This window comes from Oreochromis niloticus, linkage group LG1 (assembly GCF_001858045.2).
Source record: "Oreochromis niloticus isolate F11D_XX linkage group LG1, O_niloticus_UMD_NMBU, whole genome shotgun sequence".
Lineage (NCBI taxonomy): Eukaryota > Metazoa > Chordata > Actinopteri > Cichliformes > Cichlidae > Oreochromis > Oreochromis niloticus.
In genome coordinates, this window is record NC_031965.2 from 32,370,898 (window position 1) to 32,396,017 (window position 25,120).

The window sequence follows — 25,120 nt, forward strand, 5'->3', positions numbered from 1 at the left end:
TTCTAAGCTGTTTCATATTTTGTTGTGATTTGTGGTTACACTGTTGGACAGCACTTCCTTTAATTTTGCAAACATTTCTATTAAATTTTAATCAGCTGTTTATCATTTTATTACTTTTATTTTAGATTATTATTGTTTCATTATTACTTTTTTCTGGCCTTTAATTTTATCTTAATTTTACTGATTTATTTTACTTATTTTTATTATTGTCAGAAAGCAGTGCTATTTTGTTGTATTCCATTTAAATAATAAAAACAGCATTTGTGGACATTTGTGTTGGTATAAACTTTCTTTTTTTGTTTTTTAGAAATAATGTTCATTAGATAGCAAGAATATAGTGGCTGCTTTATTTGGGGGTTGGGGAGGGGTGGCAACATGTCCTTTTCAAGTCTTTTTCTAACGATGATGATCTTTGGTGTTGGTATTTTATAAACGTGTTCTCTGTATTGTAAGTGCATATTGACTGCATGTTATGTAAGGCAAAAAAAAAAAAAAAAAACTTTTCAGAAGAAATTCTTCACACTGAGAAGCATAGTGACTAACCTGAGCATCTGACGTGACATGCATTTTCCAGGAGTATCTATCTATCTATCTATCTATCTATCTATCTATCTATCTATCACACTTGGCTTTATATATATATATAAATATATAAAGTAAAATAAAATAAAAACAAAAATAAAAACAAACCAAAATATACGTGCAGTCGGATGAAAACAAAGAGAGGGAAGGTAGTCAGAACTGAGGGGATCTAACGAACAGAAGGCAACATTGCAGACATAGAGGAAAGCTACAAGTACCTGGGGATCCCACAGGTAAATGGGAACCATGAAGAAGCCGCTAGGAAAGCTGCAACCAACAAGTGCCTGCAGAGGGTCAGGCAAGTCCTGAGGAGTCCGCTGAACGGTAAGAACAAGATCCGAGCTATCAACACCTATGCCCTGCCCGTGATCAGTTTCAATGCTGGGAAAATAAGCTGGCCAAAGGAGGAGATAGAAGCCACTGACATCAAGACAAGGAAGCTCCTGACCATGCATGAAGGGTTTCACCCCGAGTCCAGCACCCTGAGGCTATATGCTAAGCAGAAGGAAGGAGGCTAGGGACTAGTGAGTGTCAACATCATGGTCCAGGATGAGGCAACGAACATCCACGAATACATCAGGAAGATGGCCCCAACTAGCAGCGTGCTCAGTGAATACCTCAGGCAGCAGAAACCCAAGAAAGAGGAGGAAGAGGAGGAGCCATCATGGAAGCACAGGCCCCTGCACGGTATGTACCACCAGCAGATAGAGGAAGTTGCTGACATCCAGAAATCCTACCAGTGGCTGAATAAAGCTGGATTGAAAGACAGCACAGAGGCACTCATGGCAGCACAAGAACAAGCTCTGAGCACAAGATCCTTAGAGGCTGGGGTCTATCACACCAGGCAAGACCCCAGGTGCAGGGTGTGTAAAGATGACCCTGAGACAATCCAGCATGTTGCGTCCCCCCCCACCGTGGAGGAGGCAAAGGTAGGAAGGAGACAGCAACACCAGACAACCACAATCAATGAGGGAGGAGGACAACAGGACAGTTAAGAATCAGGCAGGATTTATTGGTTTTCTTGCCTTGATAGTCAACTTAACAACAGAAAAAGGTAGGGGGAGGAGGACTGGGCGGTTGAGCCAAATCAAAGAAAGTAATAAAACAAAAAGAGGTCGATAGCTTCCAGGGCCTAACTAAAACAAAAATGCAAAACAAAAGGCCTACCTAGCTGCTCGACAAAAAGTCAGTGAAAACATACAAAAGTGGCATCAACCGCATAACCTAGTGTGTCTAACAGTTTAAAACCTGCAACCAGTGTATAGGGTACCCCAGCTTACCTGTCCAGCCTCCCACCACACACAATACAAAGAAGCCTTCACACAAATGTTTGTTATAAAGCAGAAGCCAGCAGCCACCAGCTGGCCAGGGAGCTGCTCATTTATAGTGATCCTCGGCATGTGATTGGCCAACTGGGCCCAGACCGGCCAATAGACACATGCCAATCAACTTCGAATTGGCCAATAGGGGGAGGCTTGACACCTGAAAGATAAATAGAACACAACAGCAAAGCCACATCTCTTGGCACGTAACACAGCACATAACAGCAGGGTGCAAGATGCTAGCAGGCAAGGCATACATGGAACGCCATAACCAAGTGGCCGGCATAGTGTACAGAAACATCTGTGCCAAATATGGCCTGGAAGTCCCGAGGTCAATATGGGAGATGCCCCCAAGGGTGGTGGAAAATAACCGAGCTAAGATGCTGTGGGACTTCCAGATACAGATGGGCAAAATGGTGGTGGCTAACCAACCGGACATAGTGGTGGTAGACAAACAGAAGAAGACGGTCGTAGTAAGAGATGTAGTGGTTCTGAACTGCAGCAACATCAGGAAGAAGGAACACGAGAAGTTTGAAAAATACCAAGGGCTCTGCGAAGAGCTTGAGAAGATGAGGAGTGGTCCCAGTGGTAATCGGAGCACTAGGTGCGGTGACTCCCAAACTAGGCGAGTGGCTCCAGCAGATCCCAGGAACAACATTGGAGATCTCTGTCCAGAAGAGCACAGTCCTAGGAACAGGTAATGTATGTGTGTGTGTGTGTGTGTCACTTTAAGCTATTTTAGGCTATTTTGTAGCCTGAGTTTACATTTCTTTAATGACTATTTTTTACACTGTTTTTTTTTCTGTGCTAGACATATGAAAAGACCTGCAGGTGATAGATGGTGTAAGATCCAGGGTCGTTGCAAAGTGATGACTTTTCTTGCGCTGGTACAACATAGTGCTGGAGAGCTTAATAATGCACTGGTACTTAAGGGGTAGTTGGTTTATAATGGCATGTCCCGTGGGGGGCTCAAGTGACAATATTGCAGGGGGTAAAGAAAATGGACTGTGATTAGGAAAGCAAAAATAATGAATGTCAAATTATTGAAGCTTTGGATTAAAACAGTAGTTTTACTCACTGCAGAAACTGGATATAGCATGTAAATTTGCCCAAACATAACAATTATGTGCATGCATATTGTTACAATTGTTAGTCGTGTAAATGAATGAATATATAATTCTCTATATTCATGTGTGGTTACTAGACAGTATAAAAGAACGTAAACCAATTCAAAAATGAGCCCATTTTGTTGCATATAATCATAGTCATTACTGCTACCAAGAGAAGATCTGGTGAAAAATGAGATTTGATGATTTCACAATTAGTAGAATTGAATTCAGACTAACAGCAGAAGCCATAGGTTCAGACGAAGAAGAAGAAGAGGAATCTGTTGACTGTCACGATTTGTTTTGCCAGAAACACATTTCTATCACTTTGGGCTTCTTTATCTGGCAAATTTTGAAGAAAAGGAGTTTGTTTCCAGTGTTTAATCTTACTGGATAGGATTTAAAGTTTTATTTTGTGGCTTTGCCCAAAATATTTTGTTTTGTTTGGAGAAAAAAAGGCCAGGACAGTAAAATGTTCCAGAACACATATTGCAAGTTTACCGTACATGTGTGGTTTCAGTTACTTCCTAAAACAAGTGAAGTATAAGATTAAAAATGAAAACATCACAATTGGATTTGATGTGAATTGTGGAATTAAAAGAAAATATATCATTGCTAATATGGCTTGCATTAGTGCCACCTTATTAAAACTTTTATCAAGTGCGTAGTTGTAGTTATTTTTATACACACTTTGCAAATGCGCTCATAAAGAGTTGGCGCTCAGTCCTTTTGAAGGTCATAAGCTTCGTCTGGCGTGAATGTCCAGGTGGTCTATTGTGTAAGGTGACCAGAGCGCAAGAAGCCCAAAGCAAGCGCGCTTACAGACACAACTAACTGTAAATGAAGTTCCAGGTCAGAGGTGAGAGATACACTTTGCTTGTGTGCATGTGTGCCTGCATAGTAACAGTTGATGCAAGAGGTGTTAAAATAAACATAAAATGAACAAGTCAACAGGAACCATCTGGAGGGGGAGACGGTTGAAGCAAACAGCCATGTATGGTAAAAATGTTGCTGATAATGGGAACTTGTCTAACTGTCATTAACTGTTAATCAATCATTAACTGTAACTGATGCATGTTATGCTCTTTGCTGACGCAAGAAGGGGCTGAACCCTGACATATTAAAACCATTTTGAAGTGTGCTTTTTAGCGAAGATCTATGCTGATGTTGTTACAGTATACATCTTCTCACACGTGTGTTTAATAAAATCATCGTTTGACTGAACTCATCTGGGCCAGTGTTGGTTTGTTCTTATCCTCAATATTAAAGAATCAGGACAGAATCTATAATATTTCAAATGGTCAAATATACACATTGCCTTTTTTATTGACCTGTCATAGCTAGAGGGGGTTAAAAGATTGCTGAATAAACCACTGAGGGAAAATCAATCAAATTCCTATTACACTGACTTGTCTTTTTATTCTTTCATGCTGACAGACACTACTTAAGACATAAAACAACCTAATAGCTATTATGTTGCTATTACTGAATTCACCTGACCAGACTCATTAAGTGGGCTTGAGCTCTTCAAAGTGGTAGCAGCTGCTGTTGTTGTTGCTTTGATGCCAGTGGAGCTGGATTACTTTGCAGCAAGATTATGAGCTGCAGTTAGTGGATGCAAAACCTCATACTGGACAGGAGTGATACACTCTGCTGCGTCTACTCCCAGCTGCCTTTCATTTGTTTTGGTTCAAAGTCAAATTTAAGTGATCTGTTGAACAGAAAGGCTACAACAAGTCACACGCATAGCAATTTCACTTTCCACAAGCTGAAATCAGCAAACACAACTAATTTGGACATCTGTTCCTACTACACTGTCAAATTTTGCATTCTATTCACCATGTCTCTTCCTGCAACAATGCTCGTTAGTTTTACCTGTCTATCTCATGACATATAGCCTGATTGCTGTTTGTCTTGTCACTAACAATTAACTATTGCAATTTAAAGATGCACTCACAGAACTGACACCAAAACATTGATTTTCCTTTCTTTCACATTTTCATAGGAAAACGTTGAACCAATCTGAATCAAGTGTATTGCCCCATTCATGTCATTGTAGGGATTTAATAATTAATTCAACGCAAACTAAAAGGTTGGTGATGTAATATGTAATGTGAATGACGTTTAATTTCATAATAGTTGTAAGCACAAGTTGATCAACAAAGTGCTTAGGGTACAATTACATGACAAAAGCTTAAAGCAAAATATTAGGGTGTGAGAGGGAATATTCAAAACAATAATGTTGTCTTTATAATTTATTTTAATCTCTTTCATGAGAAATACTAGAATTCTAAGCTGTTGGTAAGAGTAGTTAAAGTGGCAGTGGACTAAAGCAACATCTGGACACAGCATATCTCCATCGATCCGTCTGTCCATCCAGGGAATGTGAGGCAAATCTGTTTATGGCAACCCATCAAACACATTTTAATAGAAATGCCAGCATCATGATAATGCTAGAGCAAAATTCAAGTAATCCTCAAAGTCAAGGGGAATCTTCTGTAGGGAGCCACAGTTGTCTGCACAAAATATGATATTAAGGCAACCAGTTTGACTAATTTGGGATTAGACAGAGTAACAGATGGACAGGTCAAAAATAGACCTGAAAAACCCATTAGCCATTAGCTAGTTTGTTTGAAGGGCTATGATGTGTTAGCTAATTGCCAAATTAAAGTTCTCAAAGCGATCCTACCTGAGGAACACCAGGTACTTTTAAAAGCATAACTACTTTTTTCCCAGTTACTCTGCTGGTTATAAAAGAGGAACCAAGTTGCCATTAAGAATTCAAAGCCAGTTCACTTTATTTTGGCTTAGTTAATTCACATTATCCTCAGTGAAAAGAGGAGAAGATAAATCAGTCTGCTTATACAGTGCCTAAGAATAGGTCCTACATTTCATTGTAAATTTCAGCTAATTAGAAACTTACCTGCTAAAATGTTTGGAAGACTGAGGTAAAAGAGTAACAGAAAGAAAAAAGTAGATACATGTTGTAATACTTGGTGTTGCAGGTTTTCATGCAAATTGCATGTCAAGATCAGCCACTAGCATCATGCAAACAAACTACCTGTTATGTATTTGGAATATTTGGGAACAGCTTGTCCGAAGCAGCAAGGCCAGTTATATGCAACACCATGACAGAAGCAAGGAGTAAGTATGGCACACACTAATATACTACTAATATATAGCAGTGTGTTCATCAATTTCTGTTTCTAAAATTCGCTTAGGTGGGAACAAAAATGCAATTGTTTGCAGGGACATGTGGCAGAATCTGATAAAGGCCAGTTTGACAAGAAAAGTTTCCAAACTAGTCTGACTAGTGTGCATGTTTTCATTTTTACACCTTCACAAGTGGTTCTGCAAAATGGGGTTTGCAGTTAGTCCCTGTCATACGTTACAGAAGAAAAAAAAAGACCCAAAAGAAGACCCTGGAGACAAGATAAAGCAGAAATGGATGCACTACACAGCAAACAGAGACTAACACACTTAACTTGACACAGAAGAACACAAGGGTAAATAACGCAAGCCTATACAAAATAAATCCTAAGTAAAATAGTAATGGGAATAAACAGGAATAGAAAAAAAATTAACTAAGACTCAGGATACGAGGCAAAAACAAACTAAGAAGTAAACAGAAGATCTGATAATAAACAAGACAAGAATATAATCCCCCCCCAAAAAAGTCTGGATTTTGAGTTTTTTGACCATGACAATGCCTGTATTAATCCACTGTACCTGTCACTATGATAGATATCAAGAGCAAACTCGATTGCTGCCAGGTCACTCCACTGTTTTAACATGTCTTTTGGCACATATCTGACTACATATGATTTTAATGTTAGGAAAGCCACATCAGAATATTTCTTTTTATTTTCTTTTTTTTGATCTCCTAATGTATTTAAATTTTGTCATTAAGTAGTAATAGGCTGTTGAGGAACAGTTCCTGCATTTTACTGTAAATTTCAGCTAATTAGAAATTTCCCTGCTAAAATGTTTGGATGACAAAACAGCAGAAATTTAACACAAAAAAACCATGCAAAATACTTGGGGTTGAAGGTTTCCGTGCAAAATGCACATCTACATTTTCTCAACTTAACTATTTACAATAGTGATAAAAAAAAAAAAAGTCAGCTACTAGATCTATGCAAATAAACTACCTGTTATGTATTTAGAATGTTCTGGAGCAGTTTAGAATGTATGTATTTGTATTTAGAATGTCAAAAGCAGCAAGCTCAGTTATGTCTCTGCATTATAACAGAAGGAAATACTTTCCACATTGTATTTGAATATAAAGTAAAGAGATGTTTATCAGCTATGTGTGTGTGTGTGTGTGTGTGTGTGTGTGTGTGTGTGTGTTAACTAAAACATGTGGCAGGGAACAAATTCTAGAAACATTATAAATAGAATAAATATTCTGAAAGTAGACATATGTTCATTATTGGGGTTTTGTTTTTTGTTTTGATTAAAAATGCCCTTTTTTTTCTTTTTTTTTGCTTATTTGCTTTGTGAAAATCTGCCAGTTTTATTGGGTGAAGGGTACAAAGCACAGCCTGCCTCAATCAACTATACGAGGCTGCAGATGTTCTCTCTGAGAGCTGTTACACCTCTGCCATTGTGGGTATAGGTTCGGAAAGCATTACTTATTCCCTTTCCGTGACCAAACCTTTCCAACTGCATCAAGAACTGAAACCCACACCTACTTGATCACAAACTTGATTTTGTTGCCTGCCTGTTTGTTTTCATATTCTCTATGATCCTGCTCATGTTTGAACCTCTGACCCTATGAAAACAGGCTGCAGGCTTAGTATTGCCTTCCTGGTGATGTGTCTTAACTTACCACATGTTGGTAGATGCACATCTGTGGCCGTCAAGTTCACATTCAGTATATTATGTTATATTGTATGCTTAGCATATGGCCGTCTATTGATTTAGCAGAATTCTGATAAAACAGAAAGAAGAAGAGGAAGATTATAATATATCCAAAGAGTTTTGAACAAGAGTGCTTTATGGTCAGAGGGGGATATTTATACTAAAGCACATTTTCATTATGACTGAGTGTTGGTTGGCAAACACTGCATACTTTGGTAGAAGGCTACATCATATTGTTATGAAGTAGTCTGCCTTCCACGAAAAGCATGATTTAATTTAAAAAGGGAAGGCACAATACCCTGGAACAGTGCGGTCATATACTAATAGCAGTCTCTCAAAAAGAGTTCTGGTTTCATGTGAAGTCTCATTTTGTAATCACACCTCCACTTCAGCAGTTTTCTTCACATACCGGTCCAGAAAGACACTCCCTTCTTGTTTAATGAAAAATAAATTAACAAATAAACTTCCGAAATGTTAATTTCACAAGGCCTTAAATTAAACGGCCTACTACTTTTAAATGACAAACTTAAAATACATTAAGAGATCAATAAAAAAGGGGGAAAGAAGAAAAATACTGATGTTGATTTTGCTCCGTAAAGTAAGTTATGACAGGGACCAGTATCACTTGTGTAGGTGTGATATATGGTTTTGACAAAATGAAAGCATGCGCACTAGTCAGACTGGTTTGGAGACTTTTTCTGTCAAACTGACTTTTAGATTCTGTCACGAGTCCCTGTAAAGATAACAATTTTTTTCCCAGCACAAACTAATGTGAGTAACACACATTAATGAACACGCTGCCATATATTAGTGGGCATGACTTGTTACAGTTTGTATGCGCACCTGGCACACACACACACACACACACACACACACACACACACACACACACACACACACACCTTGGAGGCAGGTAAATAAAAAGCTCTTTGGTGTTTTTCATAGATTAAACTACAGAAATTTCTAAAGATGATAATTTAAAATGAGTTCTTTGCTAAGAACTGAACAATGTTCATTCCTTGAGATGGAGGCGGGGTGGTTATGTGTGAATGATGATAGGTCAGTGTTAAGTGACCTATGAATCCTTGTTCGAACCATTACAGGACTGAAAATGAGTGAAAAAACAGTTAATGTCGACCTAGACCTAGAGAAGGCCTGGAAAAACATTGCTGAAGTGGCTCAACTGGCTCCTTATGAACAAAAACAAAAAACAAAAAATAAAGAAATAAGAGATGGTTCTGCATTCTTGCACAATACTGTAATTTGAAAATGTTTATTCATTGGGTTAAATTAAAATGAATTTAAAAAAGGAATGTTTGCTGAAATAGTTTTAGCAATCTGAGGTAGAAATAAAAGATCAACAGCTCAAATTCACTGTAGATTTGTATCAGGCTATTTTCCACGCTATCAAAACAATCTGAAACTATACATCAAAGTTTTTGCAGTGAAAGCACCACCTCTTGGTGACACACTGTAACTGAATAAAATGGTGGATTCATAGTGAAAGAAACTCATGATTTCCTTCCATCACAAGGCACAGTGAGTTTACTTGATGAGCATTTCACCAAGTGTTCGACTTGTGTATGTTTATTGAGAAAATCTGACCATAGACACAAGTCAAAACTCTGTGTCTCTGCAGTAAAATGTATACTTAAACTTAATATATAACAAATAACAATAATAAATGTATACAGCCTGATTCGAGTTTAACTATTTTACAGGAAATATTAAATGGTAAAGCAGAATGACTTTGAATGTGATTTCTTGGCCAACCTTGTTCCCTGGGGTGTCATTTGTAGCACCTGCTATAATTCCAGGCTTAAATAGCCTATGTGCAGTCACCTCAGATCCGATTAGGAACTGATTAATAGGAGTAGAATGGGAATGTAAATTTTTAATGACCCCATAAATTAATCTTTATTTGTATGAAACAGCGAAGACAAGGGTTAACTTTAGTATTTTAGAAGACATCTACACTGAGCTTATAGTCAGACACTATTGCTTGAATGCTTAATCTTAAATATTAATAGGAGCCCCTCTTTAAAATTTAATGCAAAGCAGTTATGTTGAGGCAATAATACTCCACTACTTAATGTGCTACCCAGCAAGTGTATATTATAAAAAAAAGACAACAGTTTAATTTTTACTAAATAAGTTCATTAAGAAACAACATGGCTGAAAGCTAATGACTCATACCCAAATTTAATCCAATTTATCTGTTAGCCATAATACTTCAGAATTAGAGCACTCCAACTGTACACCCATACAAAACGTGAGCTTAAAGTCTTTTTCATTTTAAAATTGTTGGAATAAATCACAAATAAAAAAAAAAACGTGGCCACAAATCCAGCAAATAATCCTGCCTACAGCTGATTGATTCTGCCTACATTTGTCGTATGGCAAAAAGCTATTTGAATTTAGCATTGTATATTTCCTCAGATTCTAAGGCCAGTTTTTAAGTACTGTTACTTTGTCAGGACTCCAAGTCATAATTATTTACATGCCAATTATACAAGAGAGCAAAACATGCAGTTTTTGTTGAGCTAAAGAACTCCCTTAAACCACTTCATAAAATCACTCACTTGCCATAACTTTTCATTAAGTCAAAGAGGGAGCTGACAGACAATCATGTGCAGCTACAGTGTAATGAACTCTGTGTCTCTCCTTTTTATTAAAGTTTTCCTAAGGAGCTCTTTTGCAGGTATTAAGCAGGTGAATTCTTTTGGGTTTTAACCTTTCAAGACTGACGTAATTCTTAATATCTTATGTATTTTGCTCAAAGTAAATACATTGCTTCTCTGAGGGCATGTAGCATATGCAGCTGAATAAAAGATGTAATTTAAAGCACAGCAGCCTTGTGGCAATTACTAGTATGATTTGATACTGTACATCAATGTGTATAATATTACCATTGGTAAGTGCCAATATAGCCTTCGAGAAAAACTTCCAGGCCACTATCACGCAGTTTTCACTGGTATTTTTCTATTCTGCATTTACAGTACTGTTGCTATTACTAGAGGCCCTCCTTTTTGGGTTTTTATGCAGAAGCAACAAGTTAGTACAGTTGGGAACATATTTTGCACACAGAAAAATGCACTTTATATAACTGACATTTTCTAGCTAAGTAAGAGATGATACTGGTTAAATAAAAGGTATCATCAGCTGATCCGGAAAATGACTCATTTCAAAAGCTAGTCAGTCTGTTTTAAACCCTATATAAGATAATATTAGGGGAATATTCCAGACCATGTCCACAAATTGGGTGGATATTTTTTTATATAATGCTAGTTAGCTGTCTCAACCTATGGTTGCTGGAATGCGCTCCAACACCCCCTTGACCCTGATGGGGATAAGCGGAAGAGAATGAATGAATAGCTAGCTAATAAAATAGATAGTTTAATTTCAGTTTCATCTAAAAAATTTAAGATGCTTAGTATTTGGCCCTAGCTAAAATTGTACCATTGTTTGAAATTGTCATAATAAAGCCAGATAAAAGATGAGCATTTATACCCATATGCATTTGCACCTACAAATTCTGCCTTGGAACACAGTCTTCCAAGAATAGGACACTAAAGGCTTTCTGGTAGAAATACAACCTTAAACAATGGAAAAAACACACGACTTATGCAGTGAAATATTAATATAAGCAAATATCTTTTCCTAAAAATATGACATCACAGTGTTGAAATTGGTTAGATGCAATGATGGTTGGGGCAGTATAATATTATATGATAATATTTATATTATAATTAAGTAACATCACCAACAAAACAATGTCATATAGTCTTTGTGGTAAATTGTCTGGCCTTCAATATCTCTTTCAATTATCTTGAATGTCAGTGTCAGTCATGTATGAGACTTGCTCATTGAACCATATGATGACAATGATGATTCCGACTGTATGAAACTTTTCAGGACAGAGTTTCAGGACTGAGGCTGTTGTGCTTTAGAATAAACAGTAAGTGAAGCTGGTAATGGATGTTAAATTTTACCCTTTAGCAGTTTTACGTACCGTCCACAGCCAATACTGCTGATTTCAGTGCTAGAACACTTTTCTGCCTAGTTTTGATTCAACTGCTACACACTGAGAATTGTGACTACTTGTGGCTACACGGGATTATGGAAGATCAAAGTGTCTGGCTTGAGTAAGGTGGCCAGCTGGAAACATCACAGAGACTTTCTGTACTTGCTTGAAACCTCTGCCCTGGTCAATATATACTCATCCCACGCCACAACCACACCCCAACCCAAAAAATCCTTTAATCTTCAGTCACCAATTTTACAGCCTTCCTCTGAGCAGATGATTGGAAATGGACACTGATGTGATTTCCCTGGCAAGGAAATCAGGTAAGTGCATTCATTAGTCATATGAGGCATACTGCAGGGTCAAAGAGGGCAGAGAGTGTGGGTAATTAAATGTGGTAAATGAAACTCTAATTGAAAGAGCGACCCTTTGCCTGTGGTTCTTGTTTAATCATATGGAGAGAAAAAATAACAAAAATGGGATTCATTTTCTTTTATGAGGGTGGATGTAATTATGGCAGTGCAGGAATTAATCACTTAACAATAAACATTAAATAACGATCAAGGTAGATGTGTTTGTATTGACTCAATTAAAGCAGGAATTCAAGGACTGAATGATAAACAGTTTAATGTAAATTACACTCTAAAACACCAGATAATATCTGACTATAGAATGATTTACCTCCAATAAATCATATTAAAATGCTTTGTGTCAACAGTGAATTTGTAGCAAATGCACCCTAAAAATGATGGCCTCCTCCATTCATTAAAGTAACATAATACTGCCATGCTGTATTGACTAATTTGGTAATAATTCTCTAGAGGATGTAGGGAACTTTTTCCTTTTCCTTTTTGACGATTGATATTCTGCTAAATCTCAACAAAACTAAATCTCACATAACACAGCCACCATATGGTCTATTGTAGGATCATCATGTGATGAACAATATACATAATTAATCACTAAGCTACTAAGAAATGTGGCCTAAATAGAAAATATAAAGTGAACTGCACTTATATACTGTACCTTATAAAAAGCCATCTGATCACAAACAATCAATCTGTATACATTATTTAAAAATTACACCGGATTTTTACGTAATTCAAAGAAATATCTTTCAGCCAATTTAACAAAATCTAGTTACATTGAAATGATTGCTATTGTTGCCCTATGAATACAATATTTCAAAAAGAGCTGTGTGAAGTAGGTGCTGATTAAAGGGATTTGAATTGTATTTAAGACATTGTGAATAGTGAAAGAATGTTATGGGAGGCTGATGAAATGATTTAATACATTTAATCAGCACATTATTGATAATTTACAAAGTCTTTCCTTGCATGGACCTGCAGCTTAATTTTATATACTTTTTATAAGCAATTCCAAAACTTTTCACAATCTAAATTATATAGAAGTTCTTTAAGTTTTAATCACTGATTTCAAGTCTTTTTAATCGACGCACGTAACAAATGAAAGCTTGAATGTGTTGTCAAGTCTTAAATGAAGTTCTTGGAGAGTACGATTTGTGTAATTAACTCAGGCTGTAAAACTCTGGCCTGCGTCGCAACCTGGTTCCAGAAGGGTTAACATCTTAGGTGCCCTGTGGTGTGGTGAGGTGCTGGCAGCAAGTATGGCCATGTCCTTCCATGGACTTCCAGGCACCATGCTGTCTTTGACCTCAAAGAGCAACTGCCTCGATATCAGCCTCTGAAACAGTAACCTTGTCAGCCCAGGACAAGGGGCTGCTTCTAACCCCTGGGGTTCTATGAGTTAATCCACGTCCTCCAAACTTTTACAGAAAACCCCAGATGAAACTGCTTCTCCTCAACCGTTTTTTTCTGCTCCAAGATAAACGAGCACTGTCACTTCTCTGCACATAGTGTGGTAGCAACAAGGGCAGTGATTCTCAGAGAAATACTAAGATCATAAGCCAACCCCTGAGCATCCCTGCCCCCAAATAATATTCTGTTTTCAATTCATCAGCCTGTCTTCTTTATGGACCTGATTTCCAGGTGGCAGGTATTTGTGCACTTATACATGGAACATAACGGTCTTCACCGATACTCCCTAATGAAGATTTAGAACCTTTTTTTCATGTTCTTCACCAAAATGTTTCAGCAATTACTATATTGTATTTAAGACATCCAGAAAGACAAGAAATCAGTGATTTACCAGTAGTCACAGGACTGCATGGTGTAATTAGATCTCTGCTGCTTTTATTGTGGTTTCAATCATTGCCCAAGGATAAACCATTTATAGACCTAACCCTTTTCAAAATGATACCTTAAATTTGATGATGCTTGTAAAAGAAGATTGCACTGGATTCAGTGGAAAATCCCTGAATGCAGATGCACTCCTAAGTATCCCCATCAACAACTATTGATTAAGGTATTTTATCTATAACTGCAGAGGAGTCACGGGCCTGATGATCCCCTCCGCTTACACTGAGTGCTACAGTACAAACAGCAGTGAGATAGTGGCCATAGGAGGATAGGATCATTCTGCTGATTGGATTTACAATGACAAACATGTTTCTCATTTGATTTTCTCTGGGCTGCTTGCCATCCGTTGCTTGATAGACGTGCTCTGTATCTGTGTACGTGCTTCTGTTATTGTTCAGAGATGGTGGAGTTGGCATAAATGTTCTCTCTCTCTCTCTCTCACACACACACACTTTTCTCACTCTCTGTTTCATCTGTCCCTCACTTCCCCTCCTGCATCTCACATAACAAGATGAACATTTTCACTTTCTCTCCTTACTCAGAATCCTCTCCATGCCGCCTCCCCCTAATCCTTTCATGGAAGTGACTCACATTACAGCATTCTTCAGTTTAATGCACTTTAATAGCATTAATATCTGCTTTTGCCTCTTCAGCTGCAATAAACACCCCTTACATCTTAAGAAAGCAGCTTAAGAGCAATTGACATGGCTAGTGTACCAAAACAGAAACGTACCTCGGGTGAAAAGCAGAATAACTCATTGTTAAAGAGTAATCTGCTTTTTTTTTAATGCATTGGCACTGGCTCCGCACAGCGTGGCACATAGTGTACTGTAAACAGACACTGAGGGAGCTTAGACAGCCTGCTCCCTGTAGTCCTTCCTACTCACTCTCATAGTGTGGAGGAGGCCTGCAGATACGGGAAGAACAAGCGTCCCTGCCACCTTCTGTGCCACCCATGTTGCTGCTGCAGTGACAGCCAAGGTCAGCTCAGAAATGACAGAGGGCTCCTGCATGGAGATAAGACTCTCACAAACATCTGAACCACAGTGCCACTCTTCGAAGGAAAGAGACTCCTGCACTTGAATTATTCATATGGGTCTCCCCCACCCTAAATAACAGTCGGCAAGCATTGTTTGACATCCCGAATGAATAATTAAGGGCTGACCTTTTGTTCCCATTAGAGGTGATAGGTTGATAGTACCATACTTTGCGGGTAAGGCTGTGAGATGATGTGAAGTTGCTGTGTGCAAGAACTACGAATTCTTTGTATAAAAATGAGTCAATAAGCACAAGCAGTGATGCTAAGAAAGTGACACGTCACATCTCTGTGGGATGCACTGATGTACAAAGACATAGATACAATCTCTGCTGATTGTTTCTATAAAGCATAGCCTGAAGTCAGTCTTTGCCATTGCTTCCATGTTCTCATAAGAATTGTGCCATAGTTTGTCCCTGACATATCAAAAGAATTTTCATGATGCCATCCAAGACATTATAATCAGCTCTATGAATTAGAAATTACACGTTAACAGAAAATCAATCCCAGTTTGGCCTGCTTGCAGTGAGTGATGGTCTATTTCCCAATTTTGTATCTCAAAGAGGTCATGAATCATAGATCCTGACCACAACCCAATCTATAAAGTAGAGCCAAAATGTTTGAAGTGGAATGCTTGAAGAAAAGCTAACATAGCATGGATAATACTCTTTGGAAGCATCTGAATTGTCATTTAATGCAAAGAGGTGTTAAAGTGAATGAGAGTGTCAGAAAAGTGCAGATGATGGCGCTTTCCATAGAATTCATCTTGCTTTTATATTTTATTTTGTTTGATTTAACATATGTCAGGATTTATTTTGATAAAAAAAGGTTTTTGACAACTTGATATAAATTATATGGGAAAGAGCATGAGATATATGGGGTGGCTCAGGTGGTAGAGCAGGTCACTTACTAATTGAAAGGCTGGTTGTTCGAGCCCCTGTGCTCCAGTCTGAATGACAAATATCTCTGGCCAAGATACTAACCCCAAGTTGCTCGTATGAATGTGTGTGAATGTTAGAGAGAAAGAGCATACAAAAAAGTGCTTGTGTGAATGGGTGAATGAGGCGAGTTGTGTAAAGCGCTTTGAGTGCTCAGATAGAGTAGAAAAGCACTACATAAGAACCATTTGCCATCTGAGTCTCATCTGCTCCACTCTGTGTCTGTGAGGAGGGGCACACACAGTGACACGAACACACACACAGCAGAATAAGTGAGGAGAGGAACAAACTTTCCCACTTACATCTAATAATGATCGAAAAGTAAATTAGGTGTATCATAAATACAGCTATCTTTTTCATAAAGAGTTTGTGGCCTCAATAACTATTTAATAACTTTCAGTTTTGTAAATCAGTATATCCAATTTTTCCCAACTATATTTAATTCAAATCTGAAATTGCCTTAAAAGTAAAAGAGTAATGTCCATCTCAGGACTACAGCTTTCAATGCTGGTATCACAATCTCGGAACAGGGATAAAAGCTATATGATATGCAGGCTGTAATCAGTTGAGCCATATTATCCAATGCCTGCCACTAAATCTTTTTCTTCCATCCCATCCATTATTTTAAGAAAACATTTAAAGCACACTAATGAGCCACACTGCTGCACTGGATGGCACCTCCGTCTGCTATTGTAAGGAAGGGACAGACTTATGAAACTGGCTGTTATGCTACATTTTGTATTTTTTTTCATGTTTGGCAATACATCTTCAACAAAAATGTCAGTGAGTGAACACAATGTGCAAACATATTGATTACATCCTTCTTCAGGGTGTGATACAGACTCACAGCGTGCCTGGGTATTGAGAGGGGAGACATATTATTGGTTTTGACATTTTCATGTTTTTATTTATTTATTTTTTTGCAAAAGTGAAAAATATGGAATAAAAGCAGAATAATAAAAGGTTGAGCAAAGCCCCTTTATTTGTTTCTTATATAGAACTTTTTGCACACAATGCTTCTTTTAGTGAACTGGGCTGAAGGAAGGGATTTCGGTTCCTTCACAGTGTGAAGAAGAAAACCAGAGCTGCAGTACAGCCGCAGTGACACACTCAAGGAGAGAGCGACTCAGAGGCGAGCACAGATTCCTAGTTTAAGAAGTGAGAGAGAGACTGGGTGCTGTAGACAGACCATATTTATAGCCAGGGATAGGAATAATTCATTGTGATCAAAGTGCAGATCATGCTCCATTCCATCACAGAGCAGATGTGGCAGAATAAAAAGAGCATGCTCTCTCTCCATCTGCTCTCTAGCGGCTTCCCAAATGGAAACAGTGAGGCGAAGTTATCTCTATGAAGCCGTTGTGTGTTTGTCGTCATGTGCTCTGTGCGCATTCTCAGGTGGCTTTTACTTCAGAAGGAGAATGTGTTACATTGAAGATGTAAAATGTGCTGAAAAAAGGATTTAAAAAAAAGCCTGACACATGCAACAGATCTTCTCCATCATAGTGGGGCGTGAATATCAGATTATGACCTTTCAGAAAGAGGTCATCTGCCTGAAGCCTTTTGCCATAAAGCACATACTCAGAGAACACTGAAAGTCACATTGCTGCTGAACGAGTGTGTGAAAAATGGTAAAACGCAGAGTCAGAGGTTAGAGCTGGCTGAATGAAATGCTGAGATACTTTTTTCCAATCGAGGTAAGGTTCCATTTTACTTGTTTTGTGTGTGTAATTTTCATGCAGCCTTCATACACCTCTTAGTATCATCAGTGAATGCTAGCATCAGTATTAAGACCACCCATGTACAACGCTCTCCTCACAAATACAAAAGCAAGCGTCCAATCAAACCAGTGTTTCTCTCACCCCTCATACTCTCATTTTCCAAGGGACACACGTGTTCCTTTTTCTTCCTCTTCTTTTGTTTTTGTCTTTTTTTACTGAGTAATGCTTTTTCTGCAATCGCACACAAGCACATAGATACACACATGCCTGCTTCTTCCAGTTTCATTTTCTCTCCCTCCCACACACCGACACATACACACAAGTGCCTGTTTCTTTTTTCTTTCATTTTCTGTCTCCAACCCTTTCTGCTTCTGTCCCTTCAACACTCTCACTCACACACAGACACACACACACAGCTAGAGAAATACACAGTTGCATACATACACTAGCACCAGCACACAGACATGCAAGCTCCTTCATCTTCTCTTTCATTTCTTCTTCCACCCACACTTTTCCTATCACTACTTCCATGCATGCGAGCACACACAGAGGCGCCTGTACCATTTGCTCTTGGTTTCTCTCCCTCGCTCTCTCTCACTCACCCTTTCTCTCCCAAACCACTCCTTCAATACACACACACACCCTCACATACTGTATATCCCTCTTTCTTTCTATCGTTTACTGCTTCTCTCATCCCGTCTGCCTCCCACAATCACGTACACACACCACCGGCAGTCCAGCTTCCCGTACACCCAGCTGGGCTTGGACAGCACTCTTCCTCTGGCCTCTCTTGGCCATCTGGAGTGCAATGTCCCTGCTCTGCTGGTCCTCTGCCAGCCACTGAGCCTCCCAGGATGAACGCAGCACCTTCAAGCACAATTTGTACGCGTCAAAGCTCTCCTGTGTGTCCAGTGACCCAGCTGAGTGAAGTCATTGAGTCTTGCATTTCCCACCTCAAAAGAGACTCATTCTGCTTTGATGACACCTGCACTCCCCATCTCTCTCGATGGAAGACGGCACAGTAATTGATTAAAGCTGCTGAGCAACCTTACTGGCAATTACAACTCTGTTTATTATCTTGTGGAGGGTCTGAATCTTTGCATGAAGAATGAATAACAAATTCTGACACAGAGGTCAAGTATTTCATTCAGCCTTGCAGGTACAAGTACACCTGCCTTCTGCTCAGATTGTAAAGACATGTTAGAATTAGGGTGAGAGGATAACAGCTCCTCTAGTAAAAATATACGAATAATAACAAACTAGCTATTAAAGAGCCACAGAACACAAAAAAGCTGTGTTGTAAAATTTTAGCTAGCCATCCAGTTTTAAAAGATATCAGCCATAGCTTTAAGTTCTGAGTAGTCTCCTTCAACACCACAAAAAGTCCTCTGACTTTGTAGGATATTGACTTAGTGTCTCAAATACAAGAGCGTGCCTTTGAAATTAAGGCGTGCCTTTTGAAATTAATCACAACTTAAGTTTTTCCACCTCAAAGAGGCTTTGTTCTGCTTTGATGACACCCACGCTCCTTCTCAGTCCAACAAGGTACTTGATTAAAGCAAGTAAGTCGCAGCTCTTGCAATTACAACACTCTACAAACGCTTTCAGATCTTAAACTTTTAACTGACCACATGGTTTGAACATGCAGTCTCTTATACAATCAGTTTACAACATTTTATTGGTCTGATATGATATCATTTATTCAGATTTCTTTGGACAGTGCACTGGAAACATCAAGCATTTGAAAGCCACCACAAACCTTAAAGTTATGTTAGGGATGATTATGTTAGAACAATCTCTTTTGTGCTATAAAAGTGACATAACCCAAAAATACAGCCCTGAAGCCAGTTAGCGAGCAGCGGCTATTTTTATGGTCTAGTGAACACACCAATCTTCATGTGACACTTGAACAACAGCACAAAATCTTTTTTCACTTGTTTCTATTTCCTGGTTATAGTCCAGCCACATTTTAACGTGATATAACAAAGGAAAACTACTCATAATAGTGGTATGAATTTCTAAACCTCAACACAACTTTTAAAGTTTTCCCTTAAAAACACAGAATGTGAATTGAGTTTTGAGGCACATAGTCATGGTATGAAACAAACAAACAACAACAACTACTACTACTGTACAGGTACCAGCAGCAAAATGAAAGACCAGCACAAACTCCTGCTTCCAATCACTGCTCCAACAGAAAGAGCCATTACTAAGTATAATGTTCCCCATGCTGCAGTGGTAAAGTATATGCTGTGTCTTCTCACTCTAATAATACATGTTTCAAAGAAGGAGTGATGTGTGAAAATGTCTGACATCACAGAAAACTAAGTGCACAAGCAGTTATAAAGCTATGTTTTCATCATTTTAAACACTTTCAGAAGTAAGTAAACTCTCTAGTGCACTGGAACCTGAGGGTAAATTAATGCAATATAGAAAACAAAGTCCCTCGAGCTTTTAAAACAACGAGGGGAAAGAATTTAAATCAGATTAGATTTAGAAAGTATCTAATAATGACAATCATAAACAGGGACAGACAATCTGCAATATGTTTCCACAGCCGGAGAATGTAAGCTAAACAAACTTAAGACGGATTGATTATGAAACTTTGTTGCTATGGTAAAATTGGATCAAACTTTAAAATAAAACGTAAGCATCAGAAACTCGGGACAACAGATAAAGACGCGATTAAAAAAACGGACGCTGTTTGATGTGTGGCCGTGATACAGATATAAATGAAAACAGCGTATCTTCATTGCAATGTAAGGCACTGTACATCACTGCACTTACCTTGCCACGGCTCCCCAATACAATGAAGCTCAGAAGCAGGTGACGAAGTGAGAGTGTCCTCCTCTTGTTCACTAGTTGATCAGCCAAGTCTCTGTTTCAGCACCACGGAAAGCGCGTCCGCCTCTTTGGGGAAATGATGCAAGTTTACGGTTAATGCCGCGAAAGCATCGACTGTGCACACTGAACACGTCTCCTTCAAGTTTGATGCCACCTCTTCGACTCTTTTGCTGGAGCAAACATCACTCTCCTTGCCTGACGCTTTTAGGATGAGTATGGCCAATCACAATGCATCTCACTCTTCACTCTCACATCTTTGCGCATCCCCAAAGAGTCTCCAAGGACCGGTTCTCTATCTGCCTCTGGGCGGGCACAGCTGCGGTAATAGTGACTTTAAGAGGGGCTTCTCCTGCTAGTGCAGCACATCTTCATTTGCGGTCTTCTCTTTGTCTTCACGGCGATGATACTGATAAAGATGGGGCTGCAAATTTTCACGCGCGCATCGTCTGGTAACGGGAGCGGAGCGGAGGGAGCCGGGAGCAGGAGGAGTGTCTCTGACGATCCGAGTTCATTAAAGACTCTTCTAATATGGATGAGCTACGCGTCTCATCGTTATTATTACCCTTCTTTTCTTACCAAAGGATGGGAACATGGCGCTGAAACTGTAAACTGTACGATATGCGCTGCGATAGTAAATGCGACTCGGCTACAGTAGAGGCGGCATAGAGTTTGATTCTCCTTTATCAGAGAGATGATACAGACTGAGCTATATTAATTTATTTAAGTCCAAGATTATTGATACTCATTCTTTATTAAGAAATCATTAACATTAATGCAGTAAAAGTGCCACGTTGTCAATTTGTTTATGAGTTTATTTGTGTCTGAGAATGACTTTCTGACTTTCAGATTACGGATTAGTGATAACGTTTAACTGAGGACACAACCTGGTTTTTTCCCTTGTAAATCCTGCGTTTACCAGACAAATAGGCCTAAAATGACAGCTGTTTTCACTGCTGGGGAAAAGTTACTGACATGACCCAAAAGAAAAAAAGAAACAAACAATAAAAACAAGAGAAAAGGGTGTGGGGATTGTGAGAATTAGTTATTTTATAAGTATATGGTTGTCTATGCCACTTACATTAAGTCACTGATATTGCCTTTTCCAGAAATAACCCTGTTGTTGGCTGACATTAAAATATCTTTTGGGTGGTCTTCCTGCTCAGGGCACAGTTGACTGATTTTAGGTCCCCTTAGTCTTTTCATTGTGAGAAGATCAAGGTGCCACTTCAACAAGTTGGCATACTAAATTAAGCTAGTTTAAAATATCACAGCCCCCAGCCAGTGCGCATTCATCAGCCTCAAAAAAGCACACACGGTAAGCTATTTAATCTTGCACTGATTTGAACTAAAAGATTTTGCCCAGTCATTTTCTCTGAGAAAAAAAAGGATGCATAGTTGGAAAAAATAGAGCTTTAATGAAAAGAAAAAAAGCCCCGTGGGATGGATATCAAAAGCCAGTGGATGTGCATAATTTATCTCAGACTATTTCATAAAGCCCTGCAGAAGGGATTTTTAACCTGGTTTTTTTATTATTTTGAAAAAAAAAAAAAACCCTCTAATATTAGCACTGCTCACTTAGCTCTACTGAGGCAGAGTGTTTTCGAGTTTTGTTTCCTAAGTGACAGCCAATACGTGAAAACCTCAATTCACAATCCTTTGAAAATCTATGACACCACTGTTAAGGAGTCATTTAAATCTCAACGTGCCAAACATGCTCAGCGCTATTATCTGACATGATTTATGTAAAGCAATATTTAATTGTCACTATTTCCATCTGTCATGTTTATAAACACAAGTTGACTATTTAACCCTGAGACAACACACATCTTGTATTTTGACTGTGTTGTAAAGTAGCTTATATGAAATGTTTCAAGTGCAGCGGGCTGTGAACAATGCTCTTGTTCAGATAAATATTACACATCCTTGCACACGTCACTGTGGCTTTGTCAGTACGTGGCCTTATATCAGGGTGTGGCTGCAAGGAAGCTTCTGAGGCTTCAACCGGCACAGCTGACACATTCACTTGCTCCTCCTGACTTGAGCACATCCCCCTCTGCTGGTGTTTGGCAGCAAAGAAAATTCTTCTCTTGACTTGATTTGGCTGCAAGGACTCTGGGTACAAGTCCAAGAACACTAATTCAGACCCACAGGAAGGCTTTTCTACCACTGGATCACATGCAGGGTTTATTGTGAGGCCTTTTTTAAATTACAAAGCTGCTGCATGTATGTGGGACAAAACATCGCCGTAGTCCTGAAGATCTAAGACGCACCAGCACGGCAGCTGCAGCGTGTCTCTGGTGGGACTGTGGGCCATTTGTTGTGTGGGGTATCAGCAGGCCTGACTAGAAAATAAGCTGAAAATGATCATTGTTGCCTATTTTGTAGCAGCAAGGGTGGGCAATCTCTGTATGGCTTTGAAATACATGCTTTACTAATTAGATCTATGCCAAAAAATAGAACAGATTCTGGGATCAGATTACCCTGGAAAGCATTATTTTACACCGATATTGAAAAATGGATAGAAATGTTATTATTTTGTGCTCTAGATCAATGATTGGACCATAAAGTATTTATGGTCATGTTTTAAAGACTTTGCTCAAGAAACAAAATCTTGAAGTGGACAGGATCATTTAACAGCATCTTCAAATGAAAATGTCATCATTTGTTTTAATGAACATATAGTCTGTTGGACAGTGAGATTCTGATGGATTTTGAGGGTTGTGAGTCTTGACACAATTCCCTGTCCAAAAGACAAATAACCTCCTCGTGGCACACTCATCAGTTCCATCCTCTGACTGCCCATTTCTCATCCAACTCTGGCATCTGGTGTTACTCATAATCAATAGTGCTGGGATCCAAAGTCTGCCCAGAGCAAGAAGTTGCCTATTATATAGCACCTACCAAAATTTGTCACCACCATGGTAAAAGTATGTTTTTGGTTTGTTGAGTTCACCTCAAAGTTTTATTTAATCATTTATGGTACATGCATTCAACTGAAATGTTCAGTGGGTTAAAAAAAAGTGTTATTATTTTGAGTGCTTAACAATCAGTGTCTCACACAACAGCTGTTTTGCTTAACCTCTGTAACTCGCATTCACACCTTATTCATTCATCTGTTTTCATCTGTCACTGATTTGTAAAATATAGATCTTAAGCAATGAATGATTCATTACAGTCTGACAGAGAATGTACCCCAAGGTTCAATATTGCCTTATATAATCTTCCTCAAATTTATTATGGACTCAGCAATGGCATAACTCTGTAGCGCTCTAAATTGCTCTTTTGGCTCAACTGCCCTTTGATTGATTATGATAAATGGGCATAAGCAACAGTTTAATGAATTACATCAGGCAAAATAAATTCATGATTCTCCATCTGAGCAGGCTGTTTTATTTGTTGGTATTGACTGGTAGCACAGCAACGTCTCCAATTCTGACATTGGTCAAACCCTCAAGTTCCCTGTTCACTCGGGTTTTCGGTGAACTGGTGATTTATCATTGAGAAGCAGCAGAAAAGGAAGATTTAGCTTGCTGAAAAATTGAGGGCATCAAGTTTTCACAGTTATATCCAAGATGCAAATGATCATACTGCAAATGTGCATGTGCTTGGCTTAAACACTGCACAGAAGCACCATGTAATTAGATTGAGTCAGCAGAGAGGGTCTGCAATATAGTTTCATCATGGACACAGCATAGGCATTATGTGATAGTGATAGCACTTGAAGCACTACAAATAGAAGGAAAAATTATCTGTTTTGAGTGGTTTATTTGTCCCATCGCTGCTAAAGAAAAAAAAAACAAAACTCCCTGATACTTTATCCTGTGGTGCTCTGATGAAGATGAATGCCCTGGTGTTGTGCCTCATTTGAGGTTCCCAGTGAGGGTGCACTAAGCTGGAGTCAGGCCCTGATCAATTGACAGGCAATGCACTGCGTGGGCAGCCAATCCCCTGGCTACTGAGTACTCCAGTATCAGGGTGTGGACAAAAAGCATTAGGCCAACCATGGAGATGTGTAGGATGGGTAAACCCTAGGCTATGCATTTTACTCTCTGTGTGCCAATTATCTGCCTGGACTCAGACAGGCAGCTCAGGGTTATGTTTAAATATTCAGACTATATAACTGCAAAGTCTTCTGACTTTGCGGTGGGTAATAAACTGTGTTGTTGCCTCTGAAGTGCAATGTTTTTATGCTGTTTTATCTTTTGCTTTATGTTGCTGCACAGCACTGTTTCCTTTCAACTTCAGATATTTTTCTGGGACCTCTTTTGTCAGGGAGGAGACTAAATGGCCTCAGTGGCTCTAAGCTTTGGTATCTGTTTCAGTGCACCTGCCTGCAGACTAGGTGATGTGCTTTGGGATGGCTTTATTTGGGTTGGGAGGATTCATGCTTGTGTCAAGACCACAGGATGACCTGTCTCTTTGAGAGAAGCTTAAAGTGATGAGTTGTAGCTTTTCTCATCTAGCA

At 38.9% G+C, this 25,120-nt stretch overlaps 1 protein-coding gene across 2 annotated transcripts in view; it reads right to left on the reverse strand.

Annotated features, from left to right (window-relative positions):
* Positions 1-24,087, reverse strand: part of chst8 (carbohydrate (N-acetylgalactosamine 4-0) sulfotransferase 8) — a 409,028-nt gene extending 384,941 nt beyond the window's left edge. The window contains exon 1 of one of the 2 annotated variants that reach the window (XM_025907668.1): positions 20,599-24,087. The gene's annotated coding sequence lies outside the window, so the exon portion shown is untranslated. The remainder of the gene's footprint in view (positions 1-20,598) is intronic. The other variant, XM_005447671.4, reaches the window with a different exon arrangement.
* Between the last annotated feature and the right edge of the window lie 1,033 nt (positions 24,088-25,120).